General features: G+C 42.7%; 1 long non-coding RNA gene across 2 annotated transcripts in view; it reads right to left on the bottom strand.

Moving 5' to 3' along the window:
• Positions 1 to 244: 244 nt before the first annotated feature.
• Positions 245 to 8,533, bottom strand: part of LOC105479170 (uncharacterized) — a 95,973-nt gene continuing 87,684 nt past the window's right edge. For both annotated transcript variants that reach the window (XR_011620040.1, XR_011620039.1), the window contains exon 5: positions 245 to 1,922. This is a non-coding gene — a long non-coding RNA (uncharacterized lncRNA). The remainder of the gene's footprint in view (positions 1,923 to 8,533) is intronic.

The following is an 8,533-nucleotide window of genomic DNA, read 5'->3' as shown; positions in this document are numbered from 1 at the left end:
TTCTTTTCTTTTTTTTTGAGATGGAGTCTCGCTCTCTTGCCCAGGCTGGAGTGCAGTGGTGCAATCTCAGCTCACTGCAGCCTCTGCCTCCCAGGTTTAAGCAGTTCTCTGCCTCAGCCTCCCAAGTGGCTGGGACTACAGGCGTGCGCCACCACTCCTGGCTAATTTTTGTATTTTTAATAGAGAGGGGGTTTCACCATGTTGGCCAGGTTGGTCTCGAACTCCTGACCTCATGATCCACCCGCCTTAGCCTCCCAAAGTGCTGGGATTACAGGCGTGAGCCACCACGCCCAGCCTTGAAACTATTGGATTTTGATGTTTTATTTTGTTTTGTTTTGTTTTTGAGACAGGGTCTTGCTCTATTGCCCATGCTGGAGTGTAGTGATGCAATCTCTGCTCACTGCAGCCTTGACTTCCAGGGCTCAAGTGATCCTCCCATCTCAGCCTCCCAAGCAGCTGGGACTACAGGCATGCACCACCACACCTGGATAATTAAAAAAAATTCTTTCAACCAGGATCGGTAGCTCATGTCTGTAATCCCAGCACTTTGGGAGGCCGAGGCAGGTGGATCACCTGAGGTCAGGAGTTCAAGACCAGCCTAGCCAACATGGTGAAACTCTGTCTCTACTAAAAATAACAAAAATCAGCCAGGCATGGTGTCAGGCACCTGTAATCCTAGTGACTTGGGAGGCTGAAGCAGGAGAATCGCTTGAACCAGGAGGTGGAGGTTGCAGTGAGCCAAGATTGCGCCATTGCACTTCAGCCTGGGCAACAGGTGCGAAACTCTGTCACAAAAAATTTTTTTTCTAGAGATGAGGTCTATGTTGCCCAGGCTGGTCTCAAATTCTTGAGCTCAAGGGATCCTCCCACCTCATCCTCCCAAGTTGCTGGGATGACAGGCATAAGCCACCGCATCTGGACTGAAACTATTTGATTTTGAACCTGGACTTTCATGTTGTAATTTATTTTTTGCTGTGGTGACTTGAGGAAGGTAAAGATGAAGCATTTCAGCAGGAACCATGAGTGGGCAGCCCATAGTTTAGGATCTGCTAGTCTACAACAGCAAATGTCAGTCTTCCCTTATGCAGCAAGGGTAGCCCTGTGGATTGAAGTGTCCACTGAAAACCGCACGGCATCTTTCCACATAGTCCTGAACCGAGACTGGTGAGGCCCGACACAGCAGGAATAACAAGCAGTTAAATAGAGCCACAAAGGAGAGGGCATTGAGGAAGCAGGCAATGGAACACAAATCAAATGGCCATTTTCCATGGAGAACTGGTGCCAACTTAAAGGGAATGACTTGGAGCCTCCTTCCCTGTTCAGTAAATGGCTTTTCTTTATCCGTAGCAAAGTTCTGCAAGGTCACCGTGTGCAATGCGGAACTCTTCCCGTCCTCCGTTCCCAGTTAGTGCCCGCTGCCCACGGTCAGCTTTTGTCAAAGGCGTGGTGGAGTTCGCAAGCCGCAGCTCTTTGTTTTAAAATGAGTAAGCCAGGGCTTTCCCCCTCCTTCGTTTTCTTTTCCTGGCTCTGAATAGGTCTGTTCGTACACAGCAGATGGCTTTCTGACGAGGCCCAAATTCATCCAGTCTTTGGGGAAAAAAACTACAGCAAGAGGGACTGTTATTCCAATCTGATAAAGTTTTCTATTTTCAGTTAGAAAAATGAGTCTCCGTAAGTAGAAAAGGAAAAAAAAAAAATAGGAAAGTGAAAGGAACAAAAGCAGTCGATACTTCACATGAGAGATAGATTTGGGGGGTTTTCAATTATGTAGATCCTATCTATCTCCAGACACCATTCTCGCCTGTGGCTCAGAAGCTCCAGGGAAGACAGCTCCAAACAGTAAAGGCCTGTGTGTAAAACACACACCAGAAGGTGGGAAGGTCATACACCAGCTTCCATACAGTGGCTGTCTCTGGAGAGAGCTGGAAGGGATCAGAAATAAGAAGAGCTTAAAAGGGGGTTTCAACTTCTTAATTCTTTTTTTTTTCCAGACAGAGTTTCACTCTTGTTGCCCAGGCTGGAGTGCAATGGCGTGATCTTGGCTCACTTCAACCTCCACCTCCCAGGTTCAAGCGATTCTCCTGCCTTAGCCTCCCGAGTAGCTGGGATTACAGGCATGCACCACCATGCCCGGCTAATTCAACTTCTTAATTTTTAAAAAATATTTTGTTTTCTTTAAAAAGTAAAGCAGGTATTAGTGGGTACCTGGGCATTGTTGGTTGTGAAGAGCAAGGACTATGGAACCACACTGCTAGGGTTAGGATACCAGCTCTGCTATTTACAAGTTGTATAACCTTAGCAAGTTACCCAACTCTGTGCCTCAATTTTCTCATCTTTAAGATGGGGATAATAATAGAAGATATTGTATGGGGCTATGGTAACGATCAAATGACCTCATTTATTCATTCCATAAGTATTCCTGAGGGCCACTATGTACCAGGTACTGTCCTAGGTGCCAGGGATACAGCAATGATCAAAGCACACAAAGATATCTGTTCTGAAAAAGCAAATATTCTGGAGAGAGAGCAATAAGAAGCTAGATAATGAAAAACAGCATGTTAGATAGAGATGAACAATAAGCAGAAAAAAATAAAGCAAAGATAAGATGGGTCAAAGAGGCTGGCATTTTAGGGAGGGTGGTCAGGGAAGGCCTCATTGAGAAGGTACATTATGACAAATGAGTAAAGCTCGAAGGAGGTAATATTTACTGCAAAGCTCCTAGAAGAGTGCCTGGCACTCAATAAATGTTAGTTGTTTTTTTATTATCTATGTTTGAACTATGTCTTATTTTTATATTAATAAGAAAACATTTTGAATGACCAAGAAGAAAAAGAGTACATGGACATATAGAAACGCCTGGAATCAGTAGCAGAATCACCGCAGCACAGGTTTTTGGAAACATTGGTCAAGGAATGCTTCGTTGTGTCAAGAAACCTTGCCACCCAGTGATACAGACCTACAGAGGGACAAAAATGTAGCCAAGAGACAAACAATTCAAAAGTAATTTATATTTTAAAGACAAAGACACAAAAGACTTCAGTCATTTTTCTTTAAAAATGAGAACAGAAAACTATTGAATTCAGTAAGACTGGGAATGAGCAACTATTCAAAATACAGAGCAAAAATGTAAATGGTAGAAGAATTCTGTAGTATAGCCTTATTAAAGAAGAGAGAAGGGTAGACACACCATGAGATGAAACAATGAAAAGGAGAATGAAAGAGATCTATCGAGTGAACAATAGAAATGGACAAGCTGACACACATCCAAAAACAGGCACAGAAAGAAAATATAAAAAGACAGAAACACAAAAAGATACAGCAAGGAAAAGACACTGAGTGAATTTCTTGGAATCCAATCCCGTCTTTTGGCGTCTGTGATGTTATCATTAAAAAATAAAATTAGTACTTTGTGTTTTGTGACTTCAGGCATTATGGGGTACAGTATTGGCGGTGCATTCTTTGCTAGAAGAATAAATGGAATCAAGAAGGGACCCCTGCTCTTGGGAAGACACTCAGGCCCTTATCTGTAGTCAGGGTAAGCTAGAATGTCCTCAGGAATTCTTCATGCTGTCTGGAGCTAGGAGAGGGTGGGCCCAAACTGCCCAAGAACCTCCTCCCTCATTGCCAAAATATACTCAAGCCAATAAATTTAGACTGAAAATTTTAGCAGCTTGAAAAATAAGAGTATTTATTGCAAAATGCTGCAAAAAATTCACAGAACTTGTCTAGATTTTGAACTTGTCAAGCTCTCTTTTTATTGAGAGCAGACCAGTGAAATCATAGGTAGATTTAGTCATGCAATTGCCTAAGAGATTCTGAGATACAAATAAGACTCAAGGCACAAATCTTTACTCTACCAAAAAGTAGATGAACAGAGAAAAGATCACAGCCTAAGCTGCAGAGGTAACGGCTGAAAAGCAAAGGACTGGCATCCCGATGAAGGTTCCTATTCAGAAGAGCCAAAATGGAAATTCAGGCTAATGCAAAATGCAAAACAATATTGGAAAGGCGCCCTGAAAAGTGTTTCAGAGTACATTTTGATCCTGGTGAGGTGAGCTCAGAGCAAGAAGCTAATTCCCCATAGCCTGGAGGAGCTGTGTGGGAAACAGCAGCCAAAGAGAAGCACAATCAAACAGAATTGAGGATGACTGTTCAAGGAGAAATGATCTAAAAGAAAGGGGAGCATCAGGGGGATGGCAGACTCATGGGGAGAGGGACGGGTACACCACCATAACTGTCTGGGGTGACATAAGATGGACGACTTTTCAATTTGTACAAGTACCTACGAAGAGTCTTTAAATTGTTCATATTCTTAGGTTCAACAAGTCTGTATTTAATGTTTTATCTTAAGGAAATAAATAGTATAGGCAAAACATACCTAAACAACAAGGCTAGATAAATCACGTCACATCCATATACAAGAGTTCATGCCGGGCACAGTAGCTCATGCCTGTAATTCTAGCATTTTGGCAGGCCAAGGTGGGAGGATTGCTTGAACTTACGAGTTTGAGGTTACAGTGAGCTATGATTGTGCCACAGCACTCCAGCCTGGGTGACACAGCAAGACCCTGTCTCTAAAGAAGAAAGAGAAGGAGGAAGAAGAAGAGGAGAAGGAGGAGAAGAAGAGTTACTATGCAATCATTAAGAATATTGTAAAATATTTCAAACAGTGTGTGACCAGGTATATGGGCACTCCTCATTAAATATGGCAAGTTGAATCCATATATTTACCTCTGCCTGCTAGGAAAACCCTACAAAATTACATTAACAGGATCACAAAGGAGAAAGCTCCTAAGGCTTAAAGAACAGGAGTGCAGACAGCAGCATATTAGATATGTCAACAAAATTTTAGAAGCTTGAAAGCAAACAGATGAGCATTCACCAGCTTGACACACCAAAAGATGACCTCTGAGGGAAACCTGTAGTCCCAGCTACTCAAGAGGCTGATGTAGGAAAATCGCTTGAGCCCAGGAGTTCAAGTCCAGCCTGAGCAACACAGTGAGACTCCTGACTCTTTACAAAAAAAAAAAAAAAAAAAGGAGGCGACTGCTAAATGCCTGAGGGCAGGGGGCGGTTGGGGAACTAGGAGGCAAGCCAGTTTGCTCCTCAGAAGCCTAGAAAGTCTCAGGAAGATGAGCGTAGGAACGGGCAAGGCTGAAAACAATGGATTGCTTGAGAGACTCTGAGAAGCATCTAGACCTCAAGATGCCTTTCCCCCACCATGGGTCCCTTCCTTTCCCACTCTTCCACCCCGCAGGAGCCTGGAGGGTCCCTCTCTGGAGGAGGATGCGGCGGCCACACCATGGAGCATGGCTCGCTAGGCACTGCCAAGCACAGAACTGTCTTCTGCGTTTTCCCTTTTCTTTTCATTTTCCTTGTTTTTCAAATTATCTACAATAAACATATGCTACTGGTAATCAGAAAAAATATTTTAAAAATTACAGCAGTAACTTAGGCTTAAAAGAAGATTTGAATAATGCAGAAGAAAGCAAAGTTAAAGGCCCCCTCATGCTCACCCCACCTCCACAGAGATAACCCCAATTTAGAGTTGCTTTGTATATCCTTACAGAAAAAAATCATAAAAATACAATGAAAGCAAAATGGAAAGAAAAACAAAAAGAAGTAAGGTGAAGACCAGGAGACCACAATTTTGCTAAAACTCAGAAAAAGGGGCAGAGATAAACACTTCCCTGGAGAATCCAAGAGGCTCCTAAGCACAGAGGAAGAGCAGGCAGGGGAAGAAAAGGAGAGAGGAAAAGAATTGTGTTGTCTTTAAAGACGTTGGCTAGCATAAAAGGGCCTAAGTTCTCTTAATTTAACAACATGGTTCTATCATTAAGAAAACAACTTTTGGCACAAAAATAAAATTAAGGAAATAATGAGTAGTTCATCTCTTCCCTATGATTCATATATTTTCCCATTAGGCTCTAACTGCCTCAGATTTTTTGTTTGTTTGTTTTTTAGAAACAGGGTGTCACTCTGTGGCGAGATCATAGCTCACTGCAGCCTCAAACACCTGGGCTCAACGATCCTCCTGTGTCAGCCTCCCAAGCAGCTGGTACTATAGGTGCATGCTACCACTCCTGGCTAATTATTTTATTTTTTGTAGAGACAGGGGTCACGCTATGTTGCTCAGGCTAGTCTCCAACTCCTGGCCTCAAGTGATCCTCCCGTCTCAGCCTCCCAAAGTGCCGGGATTACAGGTGTGAGCCACCACACTGTCTTTTCCCGGGATTTTAAATAAAAACTCTGAATGTTTCAGTAGAACCATGTACTTTGTTAACAATTTGTCTGTGTAACTGGCTAATGTCACAGGGAGAGAGAGAGATCCTAACATGCTTTAAAAATTTTTTCAATTTATGATAAAAAAAATTGTGCTGTCTCTATTTCTAATAATTAAATTTTGGAACTGTATCCAGCCCATGTTCTGCCTCCACAGTAAAATCACAGCTCTTCTTGCCTTATGCAAATACATAGATTTGCTTTCATCTGTGCACTGGCTATCCACACAGCAGTATTGTGCCAAGGTGAATAATCTTGATTAAATTAAGCATTTCCAAGGTCTTTTATGTACTTAAGGAAATATACCACATATTAAGTGGAGGTTTGATATGTCTTCTACATAGGTTACCCAGGCTATTTCTTAAATCGAATTAACAAATTTAAAATGCTTTATTATGCCAAAGGATTCCCAGGGACTTCTGTACTTGAATCATGACATTTTGTTAAGAGGAACTATTGGACAGACATAGAAGAAAAAAATCCTATTATATGCTGAGCTGTACTTTAAAAGATCATTTTTCTTATAATGTTCTTGGGAAGTGTTTTAATATACTCAAGAACCTTGAGAGATTACAGAAGATACAGAATGCGAGGCTTACCTGAAATTGCATTAATGGCTTTGCTGTTGAATGTAAAACAAATCCAGCCAGGGGAATTTGGGGGCCCGTTAAACATGTTTGTGTTTTACCAGAAGGCAGAAAATCCACTTACAGAAAATCTGCAACAGAAAATCACCGAGAATGCTCTGTGGTTTACTTTGTGTGTTTTTGTCTCAGAATTTCTGAGGTGATGAGGTTTATTGCCGGCCAATACACTGAATTTTAAAGCTCTTCTCTTCAGAATTTATTGCACAGACACATACTTCGGAGAGTCCACATACACTCGCATGCACGTGCAAGGCGGGAGCCAGGGCCCTGCCGGTGAGCTGGGGGGATGGTGGGCGCGCACTTCACTGCTCCTCTGACCCCAAAGGTGGCCCACACAGGGTCCTGCTTTACCTCAGGAGACAGGGGTGCACTGCCAGCTGCTCCTCCTGCAGATGTGAGAGCTCTCCTCCCTTCCACCCCAAACATTGCTTCTTTAATCCCTTTTACACAGTTTGGTAAAACTTCCTCCCCACTCTTTTCCTGGTACCTAAGAGAAGGCTGCTTTTTGTAAACTACCCCAAGTCTGGGAAGCAGATTAGGGCCTCTTTGGTCTAGAGAGGTTTGAAAGAATCAGAATGAGGTTAGACTTAGCAATGAGTTCGGTTTGCTTGTCTTTTAAATACTCCATTCTGGAGCCAGATCTCTGTGATGGCCTCTACCCTGCCTGCTTCCAGCTTCACGATCTGAAGCTCCCTTACATCCCCCCTCCCCATCCAGCTGCAGCATTAGAATTTGTTAAAAATGCCAATAACTGGGGTGAGAGCCCGGGTGGAGGCGGGAGACAAAGGGGCTACAAATATCTAAGGGTTTGGAAGAGGGAAAGGTGAGAGAGTGGTAATGAAAGGGTGTGGCTATGAATAAGGGAATACCCTGTGGTGTCCACCAAGAGTATAGAGCTGGAGTCCTGCCCCGTGTACAAAGGGAGGGCCCAGATTAAGATGCACAGGAGCCACTAAAAGGCCCCCAGTACCACCCTGTACAGACTGTGTCAGTTGGAGAGGTGTACAGGACTGACTGTATGTTCCCCAGGATTCCATGTACATGCTCAAGCAACTAAAAGTGAGACCTTTTATTTTTTTTTCTCAACTGTATGCCCTTCTTTCTCTTTCCATGATAAAGGATATAGTAATGATGGCATAACACCAGTAATACAAGTTACCTGCAGCAAAGTCAGAAAACACAGGTGAGCAACAACAACAACAAACCATATTCTGAAATCTCAGTATCCTGTGAAAAAACCACAATTTAAGACTTTGGTGTGTAGATTAGTAGATCTTTCCTATGCAAATGGGTACAGAATCAGCCTAGAGAATAGCAAGTACAGATTGGAGCTGGAGGGCAGAGTTCTAGCAGGGATGTCACTTAAAAAAATAGTAACTGATGAGTTTCCTAATGTGGTCAACTGCACTGAGAAGGAATTTGTAGTTCTGACATTGTTGGAAAGAATTGGTACTAGGTAAAAAGCAAACCAAAGCAAATAAAATGTGAGGGAATTTTTAAATCTAAGGGAAAAATGTCACACAAGAAAGGAAATGTGATGATCATACTCTATGTGGCTCAGCTGCGAGCTGTTTTTCAACTTCATAATGTAAACACTAAATATT

The sequence above is a fragment of the Macaca nemestrina genome, chromosome 1, assembly GCF_043159975.1.
Source record: "Macaca nemestrina isolate mMacNem1 chromosome 1, mMacNem.hap1, whole genome shotgun sequence".
Taxonomy (NCBI): domain Eukaryota; kingdom Metazoa; phylum Chordata; class Mammalia; order Primates; family Cercopithecidae; genus Macaca; species Macaca nemestrina.
The sequence above is the reverse complement of the archived record's forward strand: the minus strand, read 5'-3'. Positions and strand labels throughout refer to the sequence as shown.